This window comes from Bubalus bubalis, chromosome 15 (genome assembly GCF_019923935.1).
Source record: "Bubalus bubalis isolate 160015118507 breed Murrah chromosome 15, NDDB_SH_1, whole genome shotgun sequence".
Taxonomy (NCBI): domain Eukaryota; kingdom Metazoa; phylum Chordata; class Mammalia; order Artiodactyla; family Bovidae; genus Bubalus; species Bubalus bubalis.
The window spans coordinates 30,137,097-30,159,527 of NC_059171.1; the positions used below are offsets into that span (position 1 = coordinate 30,137,097).

General features: G+C 37.5%; 1 protein-coding gene across 2 annotated transcripts in view; it reads right to left on the bottom strand.

Annotated features, from left to right (window-relative positions):
- The window catches only part of CSMD3 (CUB and Sushi multiple domains 3), a 1,458,322-nt gene that overhangs the window by 301,887 nt on the left and 1,134,004 nt on the right, over positions 1-22,431 (bottom strand). The gene's annotated exons all lie outside the window — the stretch shown is intronic.

The window sequence follows — 22,431 nt, forward strand, 5'->3', positions numbered from 1 at the left end:
AACATTTTTGTACATAGCTGTTACATGTAGGACAGTCTGTCTTTATGTAGGGAGATATGTATGTGTGTATGTGTGTGTGTGAGTGAGTATGTGCTCAGTCACATCCATGTTTGTCACACCATGGACTGTAGCCCACCAGGCTCCTATGTCCATGAAATTCCCAGGCAAGAATACTGGAGAGGTTGCCATTGCCTTCTCCAGGAGATTTGCTGGATCCAGGGATGGAACCTGAGTCTCTTGTATCTCCTGCATTGGCAGGCAGATTCTTTATCACTGCTCCATGTGGGAAGCCCTAAGTAGGGAGAAATTTCTGTTAAAAGAAATGAATCCTAGATAGTTTTCCCTTCAAGTCAAGTGTCTTGTTGTTTAAATAAACATCTTGTTTAAAATGGGGGAAAAAAAAAAGGATGCATCCTTTCAGTAAATCCATGTAAGCCTTTTTTTTTTTTTTTCCTTTCTCTGGGATTGAAATATTTGCTGTTTCTCTGATTACCAGGAATCAGTATTGCTTTACATTTAGAGACACTATATGGGTAGGATATGTATCTTTAAACATTGGAAATATATGAAAGGATAAGATTTTTACAATCTGATAGCGACATGGATATTGAGTTTCACTGAAGGAATGGTAAACATATCTACCATTCATTTCACAGCGACAAATCTTTGCTACCAGTTTATCTGTGTGTAGCATACCCTCACTGAGGTGGCGGTCACCCACACAGTTCAATATTGTATTATTTTTCTTTTTCCCTCTTTTCATGTTTGCTTTTTTAATCCTCTTTTGGATAAATGTGTATGATTTGATTTGTACAAGCAAAATATGTTCATGCTGTAACTATCCTGTGAACTATGAAGCAGTGATGCAATAAACAGATACGGTATTTCTAGGGAAATCTGTGGAAGACCAAAACTACATTTTAAGGATTCTAGAGCAATAAAAAGGACTTCCCACTGATGGTTTGACCAAGTGTGTGCAATGGAAGAGGACTGAATAGCAAGGAAAATCGAGGTACCTTCCACTGAGAGAGATAGAAGGCTCTCAAATCATTTACATGGAAGAGGTACTTATGTATGCATATATCTTAGACACTTTATATTATACCCAACACAGCCTTAAACTACTCACAATTTCAATTCTGTATTTTCATTGTGTAATGCATAATTTATCATCAAATATACTCTATATTGAAAATTACTATATAATATATAAAATTTTCTCAGAGAGCAAGTTTAGGTACTTTCAAAAGTGATGAACCTTACAGGTCAAAAAAGAGCAATATGGTATACATTAAATCAATGGTTTACTAGATGTGGCCTGTGACCCCTTCAGGTTGAAAGAACTGTGGTACTTATAGAAGTATGGTCCACTTCTAGTGGACCCTGATATAGCCCAATTGAATGTCACAGAGCAATATTGCATAGGAACCTGGAATGTTAGGTCCATGAATCAAGGAAAATTGGAAGTGGTCAAACAGGAGATGGCAAGAGTGAACATTGACATTTTAGAAATCAGCGAACTAAAATGCACTGGAATGGATGAATTTAACTCCGATGACCATCATATCTACTACTGTGGGCAAGAATCCCTTAGAAGAAATGGAGTAGCCATCAGAGTCAATAAATGAGTTTGAAATGTAGTACTTGGATGCAATCTCAAAAATGACAGAATGATCTCTGTTCATGTCCAAGGCAAACCATTCAATATCACAGTAATCCAAGTCTATTCCCTGACCAATAATGCTGAAGAAGCTGAAATTGAATGGTTCTATGAAGACCTACAAGACCTTTTAGAACTAACACTCCAAAACAATGCCCTTTTCATTATAGGTGACTGGAATGCAAAAGTAGGAAGTCAAGAAACACTTGGAGTAACGTAAATTTGGCATTGGAGTACAGAATGAAGCAGAGTAAAGGCTAATAAGAGTTTTGCCAAGATAAAGCACTGATAATAGCAAACACCCTCCTCCAAAAACACAGCAGAAAACTCTACACATGGACATCACCAGATGGTCAACACCAAAATCAGATTGATTATATTCTTTGCAGCCAAAGATGGAGAAGCTCTATACAGTCAGCAAAAACAAGACCAGGAGCTGACTTTGGCTCAGATCATGAACTCCTTATTGCCAAATTCAGACGTAAATTGAAGAAAGTATGGAAAAGCATTAGACCATTCAGGTATGACCTAAATCAAATCCCTTATGATTATACAGTGGAAGTGGGAAATAGATTAAAGGGACTAGATCTGATAGACAGAGTGCCTGATGAACTATGGATGGAGGTTCATGACATTGTACAGAATACAGGGATCAAGACCATCCACAAGAAAAAGAAATGCAAAAATGCAAAATAGCTCTTTGAGGAGGCCTTACAAACAGCTGTGAAAAGAAGAGAAAAGAAAAACAAAGGAGAAAAGGAAAGGTACACGCATTTGAATAGAGTTCCAAAGAATAGCAAGGAGAGATAAGAAAGCCTTCCTCAGTGATCAGTGCCAAGAAATAGAGGAGGCGGATTCATTTTGATATTTGGCAAAACTAATACAATTATGTAAAGTTTAAAAATAAAATAAAATTAAAAAAAAGAAATAGAGGAAAACAATAGAATGGGAAAGACTAGAGATCTCTCCAAGAAAATTAGAGATACCAAGAGAATATTTCATGCAAAGATGGGCACCATAAAGTACAGAAATGGTATGGAACTAATAGAAGCAGAAGATATTAAGAAGAGGTGGCAAGAATACACAGAAGAAATGTACAAAAAAGATCTTCATGACCCAGATGATCACGATGGTGTGATCACTCATCTAGAGCCAGACATCCTAGAATGTGAAGTCAAGTGGGCCTTATGAGGCATCACTACGAACAAAGCTATTGGAGGTGATGGAATTACATTTGAGCTATTTCAAATCCTGAAAGATGATGCTGTGAAAGTGCTGCCTTCAATAGGCCAGCAAATTTGGAAAACTCAGCAGTGGCTACAGGACTGGAAAAGGTCAGTTTTCATTCCAATCTCAAAGAAAGACAATGCCAAGGAATGCTCAAACTACCACATAAATCCAAGCCAGGCTTCAGCAATATGGGAATGTGAACTTCCAGATGTTCAAGCTGGTTTTAAATAAATAAGTAAATAAGAAAAAAAAAAAAAAAAGAAAGAAAGAAAAGAAAAGGCAGAGGAACCAGAGATCAAATTGCTAACATCTGCTGGATCATCAAAATAGCAAGAGAGTTCCAGACAAACATCTGTTTCTGCTTAATTGACTATGCCAAAGCCTTTGACTGGGTAGATCATAACAAAACGTGCAAAATTCTGAAAGAGATGGGAATACCAGACCACCTGACCTGCCTCTTGAGAAATCTGCATGCAGGTCAGGAAGCAACAGTTAGAACTGGATGTAGAGCAACAGACCGGTTCCTAATAGGAAAAGGAGTACGTCAAGGCTGTATATTGTCACCCTGTTTATTTAACTTATATGCAGAGTACATCATGAGAAATGTTGGGCTGGATGAAGCACAATCTGGATTTAAGATTGCCAGGAGAAATATCAATAACCTCAGATATGCAGATGACACCTCCTTTATGGCAGAAAGTGAAGAAGAACTAACGAGCCTCTTGATGAAAGTGAAAGAGGAGAGTGAAAAAGTTGGCTTAATGCTCAATATTCAGAAAATTAAGATCAAGGCATCTGGTCCCATCATTTCATGGCAAATAGATGGGCAAACAGTGGAAACAGTGGCTGACTTTATTTTTCTGGGCTCCAAAATCACGGCAGATGGTGACTGCAGCCGTGAAATTAAAAGACCTTCACTCCTTGGAAGGAAAGTTATGACCAACATAGACAGCATATTAAAAAGCAGAGACATTACTTTGCCAAAACAATATCTGTCTAGTCAAGGCTATGGTTTTTCCAGTAGTCACCTATGGATATGAGAGTTAGAGTATCAAGAAAGCTGAGCACCAAAGAATGGATACTTTTGAACTCTGGGATTGGAGAAGACTTTTGAGAGTTCCTTGGACTGCAAAGAGATCCAATCAGCCCATCCTAAAGGATATCAGTCCTTAGTGTTCATTGGAAGGACTGATGCTGAAGCTGAAACTCCAATACTTTGGCCACCTGATGTGAGAACTGACTCCTTGAAAAGACCCTGAAGCTGGGAAAGATTGAAGGCAGGAGGAGAAGGGGATGACAGAGGATGAGATGGTTGGATGGCATAACCGATTCAATGGAGATGAGTTTAGGTAAACTCTGGGAGTTAGTGATGGACAGGGAGGCCTGGCGTGCTGCGATTCATGGGGTCGCAAAGAGTCGGACACGACTGAGCGACTGAACTGAACTGAACTTAGTATATTCACAAAGTTATGTAACCAACCCCACTAACTAATTTCATAATATTTTTGTCACCCCAAAAGAATTCCTATGCTTATCAGCAGTCACTCCTCATTTGCTCCACTCCCAAGACCCTAGAAATCATTAATCAATGATTTTGTAGGAAACTATGTACAGAAAGGCAAGCTTTAAAAATGATTTTAATTGAATTATTGGTGCATTTAAAAAACTTCAATCTCTTGTCGTTGCTTGGTTTCATACTTCCCTCTCAATTTTTACCAATTATAATCCCTTTTATTATTAAAATATTACTTAAAACAGCTAACATATTAGCCTAAGATATGTAAGTTTAGATAGAGAGGAAAAAAAAAAAAAACCAACTCTGTAGCAATTTTTTTTTTATTTTTTTTAAATTTTATTTTATTTTTAAACTTTACATAACTGTATTAGTTTTGCCAAATATCAAAATGAATCCGCCACAGGTTATATTAACTCCTATCTTATCATCTCACAAACGTTGCTTTCTCAAGAAAGTTTCGTTCCTCTTTTCCAGATTAGTTTAGAAGCCCCATCATGCAGAGTTTTTCATCAATTAATTTCATGACATTCATAACAACTTGTAATTATATATTTATTTGTAAAATATCTATTTCTGTCTCTTGACTCCTTGACGTCTTAAGTTAAAGTTTCCATGTATTTTTTGCACACTGTTTCTACCTCTGGAGCCCGACATAGTCTGTGTATATAGTGGGCTTCTAATAAATGTATGCAGTGAATGTTAGGAAAAATAAAATATACATTATATTAATATCTTGCTGTTGACTAAATGCATAGAATGCAAAACTCAGAGATTTTTCAAAACTCTTTGCTGCAGATCAGATCAGATCAGTCACTCAGTCGTGTCCGACTCTTTGCAACCCCATGAATCGCAGCACACCAGGCCTCCCTGTCCCTCACCAACTCCCGGAGTTCACTCAGACTCACGTCCATCGAGTCAGTGATGCCATCCATCCATCTCATCCTCTGTCATCCCCTTCTCCTTCTGCCCCCAATCCCTCCCAGCATCACAGTCTTTTCCAATGAGTCAACTCTTCGCATGAGGTGGCCAAAGTACTGGAGTTTCAGCTTTAGCATCATTCCTTCCAAAGAAATCCCAGGGCTGATCTCCTTCAGAATGGACTGGTTGGATCTCCTTGCAGTCCAAGGGACTCTCAAGAGTCTTCTCCAACACCACAGTTCAAAAGCATCAATTCTTTGGTGTTCAGCCTTCTTCATAGTCCAACTCTCACATCCATACATGACCACAGGAAAAACCATAGCCTTGACTAGATGCACCTTGGTTGGCAAAGTAATATCTCTGCTTTTGAATATGCTATCTAGGTTGGTCATAACTTTCCTTCCAAGGAGTAAGTGTCTTTTAATTTCATGGCTGCAGTCACCATTTGCAGTGATTTTGGAGCCCAGAAAAATAAAGTCTGACATTGTTTCCAGTGTTTCCCCATCTATTTCCCATGAAGTGATGGGACCAGATGCCATGATCTTCATTTTCTGAATGTTGAGCTTTAAGCCAACTCTTTCACTCTCCACTTTCACTTTCATCAAGAAGCTTTTGAGTTCCTCTTCACTTTCTGCCATAAGGGTGGTGTATCTGCATATCTGAGGTTATTGATATTTCTCCCAGCAATCTTGATTCCAGCTTGTGTTTCTTCCAGTCCAGCATTTCTCATGATGTACTCTGCATAGAGGTTAAATAAACAGGGTGACAATATACAGCCTTGATGAACTCCTTTTCCTATTTGGAACCAGTCTGTTGTTCCATGTCCAGTTCTAACTGTTGATTCCTGACCTGCATACAAATTTCTCAAGAGGCAGATCAGGTGGTCTGGTATTCCCATCTCTTGAAGAATTTTCCACAGTTTATTGCGATCCACACAGTTGCAACCCAAATTTTTAGTATCAGAGAGGTGTAGTTTTGATTTCCAGCTTCATTATTTACTGACTGAGTAGGCCTGGAAGAGGGGAAAATTCAAACTGGAATTGGAACACAAAATGTCTGCTCCATCTGGCATATGATGTGGTCTTAAATGAAATGAATTAAGAAACTCTCCTGACCTACTCCAGAATCTCCTGGAAGTGCTATAATGAGGCTTTCATGAATGCCTTAGGAAGATAGACTAACCTCCTCAACCTCAGAAGGAATACAAAGCTTTGAAAAAGGCAGGAGAAACTTCTATGGTGTTTCTGCTACTCTTCACTTGAGAGAGACAGGGATGCCTTTTAGCGGTCCTGCCCAGGTCATTTTGCCCTCCATAGTTATTTGCTTTCATTTTCCTCTCCTCTTAATTTTCCCTAAGGATGAAGAGTAAAGTTCTCCATCCCAAAGGAACAGGGACCTACATCTTCCATTCAGCTGTCTGCTCAAGGTTTGGGGGACTTTCCTGTGCTCAGCTATTGATAGTGTGGGTGATATCCTCGATTTCTCTGGATTCTTTATCCTTTAGAAATCTGGGGGGAAACAAGAGCCAACATTACTAGTGAAAGGGAGTAGGAATTGGCTGATATTCCTTTTTTTCCTTGTAATTCAGGGGTTTCTTTACCTTGTTTCATAAATTAGATGGGGGAAAATGTCTATATTTTCATTAGATTCTAGTTAATGTTTTATAACTAAATTTTAGCATTTCCTTTACTTTTGAATGTAAGCAATAAAGTATGTTAGCAACAGAAGTAACTGGGACTTTGTTGACAAAAAAAATCAGAAATATTTTATATTACCTAAAATTGTTGCAGATACCTCAAAATATTGTTTATTCTTATCACTACTAAAAATTAATTGAAACTGTAACTTCCAAGTTAAAGCATTAATTAAGTATATATATTACTACATAAAAGTATTTTTTTATTACAGTACTTTGATAACTATATGGATATAGTTATTATATTGATTATTATTGAAATAATATTTCAGTATTATTGGTTTCTCTTCCAAGCCTATGTGAGTTATTTTACTTTGTGTGTTTAAAAAGATGATGAGATATCACCAGCCAAAATGTCTATCCTCAAAAAATTTACAAACAACAAATGCTGGAGAGGGTGTAGAGAGAAGGGAACCCTCCTACACTGCTGGTGGGAACGCAAGTTGGTACAGTCATTATGGAGAATACAATGGAGGTTCCTTTAAAAATAGAGCTGTCATGTGACCATCCTATAATCCCACTTGTGGGCATATATTCAGAGAAAAACATAATCTGAACCCCAATGTTCATTAAAGCACTGTTTATGATAGCCAAGACATTGAAGCAACTTAATGTTCATCAACAGAAGAATGGATAAAGAAGATGTGGTACATATAGATAATGGCATATCACTTAGTCATTAAAAAGAATGAAATAATGCCATTTGCAGCAACATAGACCTAGAGATTGTCATACTGAGTAAAGTAAATCAGATAGAGAAGGAGAAATATAGCATGGCATCCCTTATATGTTGAATCTAAAAAGAAATTATATAAATGAACTAACTTACTTACAAAACAGAAAGAGACTTACAGGCTTACAGAATGAACTTATGGTTGCCAGGGGTAAGCATAGGGAAAGGGATAGTGAGGGAATTTGGGATGGCCATGTACCACACTAATACATTTAAAATGAATAACCAATAAGAACCTCCTGTATAGCATAGGAAACTCTTCTCAATGTTATGTGGCAGCCTGTAGGGAAGGAGAGTTTGGGGGAGAATGGATACATGTGTATGTATGGTTAAGTCCCTTCACCACTCACCTGAAACTATCATATTATTGTTAATTGGCTATACTCCAATAGAAAATTAAAAAGAAATTAAATTAAAAAAAAAATGAAAGATGATTCTAAGGTCCATAGCCTTCATCAGAATACACACATACACATAGAAGGGAATTCTATTCTAATTAGATTCCTCCCAAATCACCTGTCCTTGTCATTTTCTGTTTACTTGTTTCCTTAAGGAAGACTGACTCAGAGATTGTTGCTTTGACCTAAGAAGATATGAAAAATATTAGTTGCATTGCAGTACCCTTTCTTTCCTGCTCTTTTGCTTCCTTTCCTAGGAGGATCAATAAATTCTTTCCAGCATCAGAAAGGTCCTAAAATTCAGGTTTGAAATTTTGGGAGAAAGATCTCTTCTTAAGGTTGATGTAAGTGAAAGTCACTTAGTCATGTCTGACTCTTTGTGACCCCATGGACTATACAGTCCATGGAATTCTCCAGGCCGGAATACTGGAGTGGGCAGTCTATTCCTTCTCCAGCGAATCTTCCTGAACTAGGGATCAAACCGGGGTCTCCTGCATTGCAGGTGGATTCTTTACCAACTGAGCTATCAGCGAAGCCCTAAGGTTGACATATTCTTGAAGTTATTTAAACCATAGCCTAAATATGGTTCAGATTTACTCAGTAATTCTCCCATGTGGCTCAATATAGTTGAGTTGATGTGTTTTGGGGTTAGGAATCATATTCCCTGTTGCTCAGATAACTCTATTTTGTTGTCTTTTATGTATACATCTCCCTCAGGAATATAGGAGTGAATGGCTCACTGGTTAAAGTATACATATGAAATGAAATTTTCTGTGTTTAACAAAGGGCAGGGAGGCAGCAATCTCCTTTGCCTCTCTCTTAGAGGGTTTCCTTGAAAACACAGTAGATAAACCTTTTGATTGTACAGTTAAAGCTTCCAGCTATCTGACCTTTGAAACTGTAAAAACATACATCTGAAATTAACTCAGGGTTCTTACAAGATTACTCACAAGGTATGCATGAGAAAAAGCATACCAATTTCCCTCTGAATGAGACGAAAGAAGTGTTACTTGTTCTTTTTTTAACTGTATACATTTGTGTGAGATTCTGTCTGGTCTTTATGGTGTCTTTCACAGACTGCCTACAACAAGCATTGTACTCCAGATATGCTTATTCAATAATAAAATTGCTTTCTTTCTCTTCCAGGTTTTGTGCAATGAACTTTGTTAGTAGGATTCCTGTTCTGCAATAGAAGTAAAGAACTGGCTATCTTTAGATCTTGTGTCCTAGTGTGTGTGTTAGTTGCTCAGCCATGTCCACTCTGTCCCATTACATTAATACAATTTGAATCTCACCATGACTTCTAAGGACTTCCCAGGTGGTGCTAGAAGTAAAGAACCTACTGCCAATGCAGGAGACATAAGTGGGTTTGATCGATCCCTGGGTCAGGAAGATCCCCTGGAGGAGGGCATGGCAACCCACTCCAGTATTCTTGCCTGGAGAATCCCATGGACAGAGGAGCCTGGTGGGCTACAGTCCATAGGATTGAAGAGTCAGACATGACTGAAGTTACTTAGCATGCATACATGCATGAATTCTAAGTTATTGTTAAATGCTTTTCTTTCTCATCTGTAAGGAGAGAATTGATTGATTCAATTTTCTGTATAATTTTTTTAATTTTTCTGCAGATACTGGCAATACATTCTAGGATGACATGTTTGAAGTCTGACTTAAATATACACTGTGTGTGGTATTAGTTTCTGAGTTGTGTCTGATTCTTTTGCGACCCCAAGGACTGTAGCCAGCCAGGCTCCTCTGTCCATGGGATTTCCCTGGCAAGAATTCTGGAGTAGGTTTCCATTCCTTCTCTGGGGGATCTTCCTGGCCAGGAATTGGACCCATGTCTCCCGCATTGGCAAGCAAAGTCTTTACCACTGAGCCATCTGGGGAGCCCCACATACATATAGTCCTAAATGTAGTGAAGGAGCGCATGTGAACATAAGAGGCTATGCAACTACCTATCTGGATACGTTGTGTAGTGACTGAGATATCAAAACCAGGTAAAATAAAAATGGTTTAGATATGAAATCCAAGTCTGTGGCCATAAGAAAATGTGCTCTGAATTACAGATATTGATTTGCAATTGAATTTCTTGTCATAAGAGTGACTCTAGTTGGTATGTTCCAGAATCCAAAGGAGCAGGGATTTACTTACTACAATGTTAAAGATTCTCTTTGACTGTGTGGATCAAAATAAACTGTGGAAAATTCTGAAAAAGATGGGAATACCAGACCACTTGACCTGCCTCCTGAGAAATCTGTATGCAGGTCAGGAAGCAACAGTTAGAACTGGACATGGAACAACAGACTGGTTCCTAATAGGAAAAGGGGTATGTCAAGGCTGTATATTGTCACCCTGCTTATTTAACTTATATGCAGAGTACATCATGAGAAATGCTGGGCTGGAGGAAGCACAAGCTGGAATCAAGATTGCTCAGAGAAATATCAATAACCTCAGATATGCAGATGACACCACACTTATGACAGAAAGTGAAGAACTAAAGAGCCTCTTGATGAAAGTGAAAGTGGAGAATGAAAAAGTTGGCTTAATGCTCAACATTCAGAAAACTAAGATCATGGCATCGGGTCCCATCACATGGGAAATAGATGGGGAAGCAGTGGAAACAGTGGCCAACTTTATTTTGGGGGGCTCCAAAATCACTGCAGATGGTGATTGCAGCCATGAAATTAAAAGACGCTTACATCTTGGAAGGAAAGTTATGACCAACCCAAACAGCATATTAAAAAGCAGAGACATTACTTTGCCAACAAAGCTCTGTCTAGTCAAGGCTATGGTTTTTCCCGTGGTCATGTATGGATGTGAGAGTTGGACTATAAAGAAAGCTGAGTGCTAAAGAATTGATGCTTTTGAACTGTGGTGTTGGAGAAGACTCTTGCAAGTCCCTTGGACTGCAAGGAGATCCAACCAGTCCATCCTAAAGGAGATCAGTCCTGGGTGTTCATTGGAAAGACTGATGTTGAAGCTGAAACTCCAATACTTGGGCCACCTGATGCGAAGAGCTGATTCATTGGAAAAGGCCCTGATGCTGGGAAAGATTGAGGGTAGGAGGAGAATGGGACAACAGAGAATGAGATGGTTGGATGGCATCACTGACTTGATGGACATGGGATTGGGTGGACTCCAGGAGTTGGTGATGGACCAGGAGGCCTGGTGTGCTGCGCTTCATGGGGTTGTAAAGAGTTAGACATGACTGAGCAACTGAACTGAACTGAAAGATTCTCTAAAGGAACATACAGGAGGCCAAATAGAGTGATAATGTATGTAAGAGTGCCTGGAAACTAGCAGGTGCTCAATAACATCAGCTTCCCTTCCTATTTCCATTCAAATACATTTCCTCCTATCCTATGAAAACAAAACATGCTTTGGTTTTATCCCAATATTACCATAATTTTTTTCAATACAGAAAATATTACACATGATTCTGACAAATAATCTGTGCATTATGTCTGTAAACAAAATTCCTATGTGTAGCTTACTAAAGGAAGATATTTGATGATACTTGAAAGTAGTTTACCACTAGGCCTTTGTCCTATGAATCTCTCATCTACATGCTTTAATTATATCATGTACTTAAATGACATCAAATGCTAAATGGCTCAGTATATTAGATTAGACAATCTCTATAAGCATTTATAACAGAACAGGGTCTAGACTCATTCCACATCTCAAAAAAATTTTGCAAACCTCAAGGAGATTTGAAAAAAGGAATTAACCCAAGGTAAATCATGCCATTTAAACAGAAGATGTGAAATAAAAATTCAATTATTTAATTCTTCATACAAAAACAATATGATTTAATTAAAATTAGGTTATATCAGGTTATTAATGAAATATAACTCTAAAGTTGGAAAGCTATGATCATACAATGAACTTTTTTTTTTTCCTTTAAAACTTTCCCTTCAGTTGCTAGAGTAAGAGGGCTTTCCTTTCAAAAGTGTTTATCATTTCATACGTATTAAGAGGTGGAAGTTGAGCAAACAATGGTTTCAGATGACTATTGAATGTCTAAGTTTACCATAGTTGTCTTTATACACTTTGATCAGTCTTACAGATCAGTGCTGATTGAATTAATTTTTTTCCAGAATCCAAGACTTATATTAACATGAATGAAACAAAGGCATTAACAATAACACCATAGATTTTCAAAAGAATTAACACTGACTATATTTATTAAGGCATGTGCTTTCAGTGCAAAGTTGTATTTCAAATGAAATGTAAAAACCCATTTCAAGTGAACACTTTTACCAGTTATTGGTAAAAAAAAACCTGTTTTCTTAATTCTCATACCTAGCCTAGAGGAAGATTACAGAAGTAAGTAGGGAATCCAAAATCTCACACTTATTTTTGGTGCCATGTATTCCTTCATGAAACATTTAATCAACTAAATTTTTGGTTAAGAACCAGGCCTTAGCCTTGAGAGTTATAAAAAGATCAATAAAAAGGTCATTGCATTACCCAGCCTACCTATAGGATAGTGATTAAGAAAATGGACTCCCAAATAAGACTGCTGGGCAAGTATGACTGAGTAACTACTTTAACCTCTTTGTCTTGGTCTCTAATCTATAAAAATAAGAATTTTAGTATTCCCAGTTCTAAGAGTTGTGGTGAAGTATAAAGTGATATGTATATAAAACTTCAAACTCTGAGCAACACAAGATTCCCAACAGTCCTCTTTCCCATGGCACTTTGCCTATTGAGTTGCTTGAAATTCTACCAATATTCCCTGTTTACTCTTTCTTCTACATTTTTGGGCTTCCCCAGTGGCCCTAGTGGTAAAGAATCCACCTGCTAGTATAGGAGACACAGGCAACGTGGGTTCAATCCCTGAGTCAGGAAGATCCCCTGGAGAAGGAAATGGCAACCCACTCCAGTATTCTTGCCTGGGAAATCCCATGGACAGAGGAGCCTGGTGGGTTTCAGTCCATGGGGTAACTTCTACACAATGCTCACAAGATTGTTTTATTACTATATTGAGCAATGCACCTTATCTGTCTGTATCTCATCAGATTGCAAACTCTTCAGGGACAAGGACAATATTGAATTCATATCTTTATACCTAATAGTTATTAATACTAAAGAACTAGGTATAATTGATACACCTAAGCACCTGAGAAAAAGGAATGAATGATACTCTGTCTTTAGAATAAGTGGCAAGTTAGTGATTCTTTAATAGTTCAAATATGTTTATTCTTAGGGTATTATTATTATAATTATGTATCATTTGGATGCTCACTGCATGCTACAGCATTAGACAAGATCCAGACTATTGTGTTGGTTTAGTTACAGAGTAAAAAGTCATGGCAATGTCGAGCATGGTGACTATAATTAATAATACTGTACTGCATACTTAAACTTTGCTTAGAGAATATATCTTAAAAGTCTTCATTAAAAAAAAAAAACTGTAACTATGCATGGTGACAGATAGTAACTGGACTTACTACAGTGATCATTTGGCAATACATATAAATATCAAATCATTATTTTGTATACTTGAAACTAGTTTAATGTTATATATCAACTATACCTCAATCAATAAATCAACTAACAAAATTATAGTACTGTGCTGTAGCCAGTATTCCAAATTTAATGAGGTATACATCAGAGATATCTTTATCCAGGATACTGTTTCAATTTTAGATATATTGATTTCATCCTGGGAACTTTGGAAAGCAGGGGGAAGTGAACAGAAATGGTTTTTCTATTAAAATGACAAGTGATCATAACCTACAATAAGTGAGATAGCTAGTCAGCAAGAGAGCTGGAGAAAAAGATTTAAAGAGAAAGGACAACAAGTGCAAAAGCCCTGAGGTAGAAGTGTGATGAGTGTTTTGAAGAACCCTCCAGGAGGCCAGTGTGGTTCAAACAGTAAAGTAAAAAGGGAAAATATTTAGAGAAGTCAGGGTGTATATGGGCAGATTAAGTAGAGATTCATAGTATAGGATATTTGGCATTTATTCAGATTTAGGAAGTACTGGATGGATTTTGAGTAATTATGTGACATAATCTAACATATGGTTTAAAGATTACTGTGTTCAAAGGAGATGGTATGCAGAAACAACGAAATGAGAGAAACTAGTCAGGAGAGAAGTGGGCGGCAAGAGATGACTGGTGCTCTAGATCAGGGTAGAGATATATTTACATAAACAAATGACATACCATTAGGTGAAATAAATCAAGTAATGAATATTAAGAGACAATATAGATTCTGTCACCATTTGTGTTTTAATACTTTTATTTAATATTGAATCAGATCATGGATAAGAATGATATAATTTAATTTCTATTTTAATCCAGTATGTCTATAGATAAAACATCTCAGAGTTTCAGTAAAGAATGAAAAATAAGAAGGGAAAAAATTATTTTCCCAGTGCAAGTTTTTTTTGGATCACTAAGTGAACTGCAGGTACAGATATCCTGTTCTGCCATAATTTAATATATGTGATGCTTTCATGAGATAAACTGCAGGATTTCTCATTCCTGAGGACTTACCACAGGATGCTATCATTTTGGATCTACTTCTGACAAATACAGTCCCCCGGTGTCCAATATAAGCTCTAAAAATATTTTCTTCAGATTTAAAATGTATGCTTAATTCTGAACCATGATAAAAATCTTTTCCTAAATAGACAAACTTTGTAAGTTCTTAGGGTTCAGATCAGGTGAAGAAAATATTTACTAAGACCTTTCTTACATAAATTAATGTCTCTTACATGCAAAGGAATAATATGAAGCTCAAGACTTTATGAACTTACATTGCTCCAGGGTGAGACTAAATCAACATTACAATCAATCAATCAATTGATCTATCTTTCCTTATTTTGGCACTTAAGGATCATAGTCTAATAGCCAACCCCCTACTCATGTACTCTGCAACAGAGTCTACCAGTCAGTCAAAATCTCCTGCTTCCATTATCAGATACTTTAGTTAGGATTTCTACTATAGGGTAAGACTGAGCATGTAAAGCAGAAAAAACTGGCAAGCTAATTCTCAAACACTGATGAAATTACAAATAAAGGCATAAACAAATTTACATGTGACAAGGGCAACTCCTGGAATAACCAAAAATAACATAACTCTGAAACACTGAAGAGATAGGCTGTGGATGTGACATAACTATTTATCTTTTGTATCAGAAAATCAAGAGTTCCAAACATCAAAATAAAATATTAAGAGGAAATCCCCCCCCCCAAAAAAAGAAAATCAATAGATATTATCTAATGCTGGTAAATCAAGCAACAGAGCTTCATGTTACATAGAGACAGCCACCAGAGCAATTAGAAACAGAAATTATTAGAAAGCTCAGCTGAGGAATAGGAGATTAGAAAAGGGTAAAGCAGATGAACATTGATTTCCATTATGTTAAATTGCAAGCATCTTGGTATTATTTCCTTAGTTATCATATGTACATTTTACTTTGCTTAGAAAATACAAAATTTATCTTAAGAGTAATTTATACTTATGAATAACAAACACTTCTAGCTCTATTGCACATGCCTTACACACTAATTTTGACTTTTGAGGTATTAATTTATTAAATCTGATTGTCAGCCAGTTACTGTATATGATCACCATGAGGGAAAACAAATAGATACATGAATATCTGATAAAGAAACTAAAATTTATTAAGTTCTTCTTAGTTTATGACTAAATAATATTTAGTAATAGCCATATAACTAAATGTTTTAAATAAGTTATTTAATATAATTCCCCCAACAGCTTTGCAAATTACACAATATTATCTCATGCTTAGATGTGCAAAATAAACAAGGTCTCACAGTTGACTCGGGCTTTTCCTTTGTTTTTAAATCATTGTTTAGAGTTAAAAGTACCTAGCTCTAAAATTTGGATTTTCCTTTCCTCTCTAGTATATAAGAAATTATTCAGTATTATCATATTTTTAACAGGGATGTATCAAGTTTTTTTGTCTAAGAGCTTAAAGTATGTATTGAATAACTTTAAATTGATTTTTATATCTTAGTATTATGGCTAAAAGTCTAGTGATATCCAACTTTGTTCTTGTTCAGTTGCTCAGTTGTGTCCAACTCTTTGCAACAGAGAAGCAGCACACCAGGCTTCTCTGTCCTTCATTATCTCCTGGAGTTTGCTCAAACTCATGTCCACTGAATCAGAAATACTATCTGCCATCTCGTCCTTGGCCATCCACTTCTCTCCCTGCCCTGAATCCTTCCTAGCATCAGGGTCTTTTACAGTGAGTTGGCTCTTGAATGAGGTAGCCAAAGAATTGGAGCCTGAACTTCAGGATCAGTCCTTCCAGTGAATATTCAGGGTTGATTTCCTTTAGGATTGACTGGTTTGATCTTGCTGTCCAAAGGACTCTCAAGAGTCTTCTCCAGAACAACAAATCAAAAATATCAATTCTCTGAAGCTCAGCCTTCTTTATGGTCCAATTCTGACATCCATACATGACTACTAGAAAAACCATAGCTTTGACTGTATGGATCTTTGAGTGAAAAGTGATGTCTCTGTTTTTTTAGTATGCTGTCTAGGTTTGTCATAGCTTTTCTTCCAAGGAGCAAGTGTCTTTTAATTTCATGACTGTAGTCACCATCATCAGTAATTTTGGAGCCCAAGAAAATAAAATCTTCACTGTTTCCACTTTTCCCCCATTCACTATGAAGTGATGAGATAGAATAACATGATCTTAGTTTTTTGAATGTTGAGTTTTAAGCCAGCTTTTTCACTTTCCTCTTTCACTTTCATCAAGAGGCTCTTTAGTTTTTCTTTGCTTTCTGTCATTAGAATAGTAACATCGACATATGTGAGGTTGTTATTTCTCCTGGCAATCTTGATTCCAGCTTGTGAGTCATCCAGCCCAGCATTTCACATCATGTACTCTACATCTAGGTTAAATAAGCAAGGTGACAATATGCATCTTTGACAGACTCCTTTCCCAATTTTTAGCCAGTTTGTTTTTCCATGTCTGGTGCTAACTGCTGCTTCTTATCCTGCATACAGATTTCTCAGGAGACAGGTGCGGTGGGGGATGTGGGGTATGGTATTCCCATCTCTTCAAGAATTTCCAGTTTGTTTTGATCCACACAGTGAAAGGCTTTAGCAAGTCAGTGAAAAATATGTAGTTTTTTTTTTTTAATTCTCTTGCTTTTTCTATGATCAATGGATGCTGTTATCCAACTTAAATGATGATAAAAATTATTCTCTCTTAAGTAATTTTAAAATACTCAACTCTTGTGCTATTTTCAGGAATGAGTGACTGTGTATTCATATAAAATATCAGTTATATTTAGTTAATATTAAGATGACAAAAAAGGTTAGTTCATCTAAAACATAACATACAATGCAAAGTGCAATGCATGATTTCCAACGTTATGCATGTTTTTGGAACACTGTTAAACATCACAAGTATTAATATGCCAGTATTTGTTGGGAAGTTTACTAGGTCTGATTTACTATGTGTTGTGATTAATAACTGAATCTTCACAATAACCTATTGAATAAACAACTGTTATCTGGTTTTTGAGAGTTAAAAATCAAGGCTCAGCTTGCCTCAGGTTAGACATAGAGTAAGAGAACATGAAGTCAAATCTGTTCTTACCTCTAAATTGTCTGTAGATATGACTGTTCAATCAAATATATGAAATACACTTAATTAGGATATAATTGACCTATGAAACATTGGAAATGTTGAAAATAAATAGGATTATCTTAGGTGAGCATATTCTTTGTGAATGGTATATATTTTGGTACTCCAGCTTTTCCCATCTAAGTCACTGAAATACATCTATTTAATCATTTATTCTAGTGATTAACACTTAGCTTTTTGATCTATAGTTTTCTGTGTCCTTTTGAGTTTTCTCCATCAAATTTTTGGTTTTTCCATGTCTGATGCTGCAAATTTTCCATGGTTTCTAAATGATTACTGACGGTAAATTTTGAAAAGTGCTTTTCTAAGTTTAGTATGCTTTTTTGCCTATAAAAGGATTTCCTTTTTGTATGGATATAAATTCTAAGATAATAAATCACTCTTTCTCTTCATTTTCCATAAAATTTCATGTCATCATTTTTTTTTCCTCTTTGGCAGGATTAAATCCAAATATTTGCTTACCTTTTTATTTCCTTTATCTTGTAATGAAAAAAAGCAAAATGGCTGTCTGGGGAGGCCTTACAAATAGCTGTGAAAAGAAGAGAAGCGAAAAGCAAAGGAGAAAAGGAAAGATATAAACATCTAAATGCAGAGTTTCAAAGAATAGCAATAAGAGATAAGAAAGCCTTCTTCAGCGATCAATGCAAAGAAATAGAGGAAAACAACAGAATGGGAAAGATTAGAGATCTCTTCAAGAAAATCAGAGATACCAAAGGAACATTTCATGCAAAGATGGGCTCGATAAAGGACAGAAATGGTATTGACCTAACAGAAGCAGAAGATATTAAGAAGAGGTGGCAAGAATACACAGAAGAACTGTACAAAAAGATCTTCACAACACAGATAATCACAATGGTGTGATCACTGACCTAGAGCCAGACATCCTGGAATGTGAAGTTAAGTGGGCCTTAGAAAGCATCACTATGAACAAAGCTAGTGGAGGTGATGGAATTCCAGTTGAGCTATTCCAAATCCTGAAAGATGATGCTGTGAACGTGTTGCACTCAATATGCCAGCAAATTTGGAAAACTCAGCAGTGGCCACAGGACTGGAAAAGGTCAGTTTTCATTCCAATCCCAAAGAAAGGCAATGCCAAAGAATGCTCAAACTATCGCACAATTGCACTCATCTCACATGCTAGTAAAGTAATGCTCAAAACTCTCCAAGCCAGGCTTCAGCAATATGTGAACCGTGAACTTCCTGATGTTCAAGCTGGTTTTAGAAAAGGCAGAGGAACCAGAGATCAAATTGCCAACATCCGCTGGATCATGGAAAAAGCAAGAGAGTTCCAGAAAAGCATCTATTTCTGCTTTATTGACTATGCCAAAGCCTTTGACTGTGTGGATCACAATAAACTGTGGAAAATTCTTCAAGAGATGGGAATACCAGACCACCTGATCTGCCTCTTGAGAAACCTGTATGCAGGCCAGGAAGCAACAGTTAGAACTGGACATGGAACAACAGACTGGTTCCAAATAGGAAAAGGAGTTCGTCAATGCTCTGTATTGTCACCCTGTTTATTTAACTTATATGCAGAGTACATCATGAGAAACACTGGACTGGAAGAAACACAAGCTGGAATCAAGATTGCCAGGAGAAATATCAATAACCTCAGATATGCAGATGACACCAACCGTATGGCAGAAAGTGAAGAGGAACTAAAAAGCCTCTTGATGAAAGTGAAAGTGGAGAGTGAAAAAGTTGGCTTAAAGCTCAACATTCAGAAAATGAAGATCATGGCATCCGGTCCCATCCCTTCATGGGAAATAGATGGGGAAACAATGGAAACAGTGTCAGACTTTATTTTTCTGGTCTCCAAAATCACTGCAGATGGTGATTGCAGCCATGAAATTAAAAGACGCTTACTCCTTTGAAGAAATGTTATGACCAACCTAGATAGCATATTCAAAAGCAGAGACATTACTTTGCCAACCAAGGTGCATCTAGTCAAGGCTATGGTTTTTCCTGTGGTCATGTACGGATGTGAGAGTTGGACTATGAAGAAGGCTGAGTGCTGAAGAATTGATGCTTTTGAACTGTGGTGTTGGAGAAGACTCTTGAGAGTCCCTTGGACTGCAAGGAGATCCAACCAGTCCATTCTGAAGGAGATCAGCCCTGGGATTTCTTTGGAAGGAATGATGCTGAAGCTAAAACTCCAGTACTATGGCCACCTCATGCGAAGAGTTGACTCATTGGAAAAAACTCTGATGCTGGGAGGTATTGGGGGCAAGAGGAGAAGGGGACAACAGAGGATGAGATGGCTGGATGGCATCATGGACTCCATGGGACGTGAGTCTCAGTGAACTCTGGGAGTTGGTGATGGAGAGGGTGGCCTGGCGTGCTGCAATTCATGGAGTCGCAAAGAGTCGGACATGACTCAGCGACTGATCTGATCTGATCTTCTAATAGATGAAATCATTACCTCAAGTCAGTTCAGTCATTTCTGAATCTTTGTGACCACATGGACTGCAGCACACCAGTATTCCCTGTCCACCAACTCCCAGAGCTTGCTCAAACTCATGTCCATCAAGTCGGTGATGCCACCCAACCATCACATCCTCTGTCATCCCCTTCTCCTCCTGCCTTCAATCTTTCCCAGCATCAGGGTCTTTTCCAAGCAGTCAGTTCTTCGCATCAGGTGGCTAGAATATTGGAGTTTCAGCTTCAGCATCAGTCCTTCCAATGATTATTCAGGACCGTTTTCCTTTAGGATTGACTGGTTTGATCTCATTGCAGTCCAAGAGACTCTCAAGAGTATTCTCCAACACCACTGTTCTAAAGCATCAATGACTATTTAGTAGATATCTACCTTTTTTTAATTTCTTAAAACATTTTGAAGTAAGGATTTCAAGCATTCTTCTTTTAGTTATGAGTGACAACAATCTCACAAGCAGCTCAGTGGTCAAGAGCTGCACCTCCACCCCCCACACCAAGTCAAGAGATGCAGGAGACACAGGTTGATCCTTAGGTGGGGAAGATGCCCAAGAGGAGGAAATGGCAACCCACTCCAGTATTCTTGCCTGGGAAATCCCATAGACAGAGGAGACTGGCTGGCTACAGTCCGTGGGGTCACAAAGATTCAGATATGACTGAGTAAATGAACACAAAGAACAAGCTTCAGATCAGATCAGATCAGATGAGTTGCTCAGTCATGTCTGACTCTTTGCGACCCCATGAATCACAGCACGCCAGGCCTCCCTGTCCATCACCAACTCCCGGAGTTCACTCAGACTCACGTCCATCGAGTCAGTGATGCCATCCAGCCATCTCATCCTCTGTCGTCCCCTTCTCCTCCTGCCCCCAATCCCTCCCAGCATCAGAGTCTTTTCCAATGAGTCAACTCTTCGCATGAGGTGGCCAAAGTACTGGAGTTTCAGCTTTAGCATCATTCCTTCCAAAGAAATCCCAGGGCTGATCCCCTCAGAATGGACTGGTTGGATCTCCTTGCAGTCCAAGGGACTCTCAAGAGTCTTCTCCAACACCACAGTTCAAAAGCATCAATTCTTCGGTGCTCAGCCTTCTTCACAGTCCAACTCTCATATCCATACATGACCACAGGAAAAACCATAGCCTTGACTAGACGAACCTTTGTTGGCAAAGTAATGAAGATATACCCCACGCCCAAGGTAAGAGAAACCCAAGTAAGATGGTAAGTGTTGCAAGAGCGCATCAGAGGGCAAACACACTGAAACCATACTCACAGAAAACTAGTAAATCTAATCACACTAGGACCACAGCCTTGTCTAACTCAATGAAACTAAGCCATGCCCGTGGGACAACCTAAGATGGGCGGGTCATGGTGGAGAGATCTGACAGAATGTGGTCCACTGGAGAAGGGAATGACAAACCACTTCAGTATTCTTGCCTTGAGAACCCCATGAAGAGTATGAAAAGAACAAGCTTAGAGAGGTTAAATTACTTGTGTTAGTTAGAAATCGTATATATATATATATATATATATATATATATATATATATATAATTCTCATAGGTGAATACATTAAATGACCAAGAAAAACAACCTTGTGCATTAGACACCAAAAATCCAAACTTTTAATCAACAAATCAGAGTTGCTGGTTTTTCTTGTTCCACTGAATTCACAGTAGTAAATACACTTTATTTTATAAATTCCTCCAGCTATTTATCCAGAAATATGTATTCATGAATTTCTGAACCATGATCATTAAAACTTATTTCATTGTTAATTGGTGACTCCTACAGTTTTCCTTTGTTTGTACACTAGATCATCTCTTCAAAATCATTAGAAAGAGCTGCTTATTTACTGTGGTTAACTGCTTAACAAATTCCCTATCCCCAAATGAGGATGATGTTTCTGTTTCAGGTGCCTCTGTTAACTGTCTTAATCTTAAAAATATTTAGTCTCTTTTTGAATATATTTTTCCCTAAGACTTTTTCTAAGATATGTGATATTTTCCTGGCCATGATCATTGTCAGATCCTTCAGCACTCTGAATTTGATGCACTGGTCTTGTACTAACTATAGCTGTAGCAGATCTGACAACTTTCATCTGATATTATGTTACTGAAACTAATTTTAGTTATTTCTCCATCTTTTTGCACACTTGGGTCTTCCTTGTGCTTTTGGAGCTGCCTCAGTAGCTTTGACTTGGTCACTC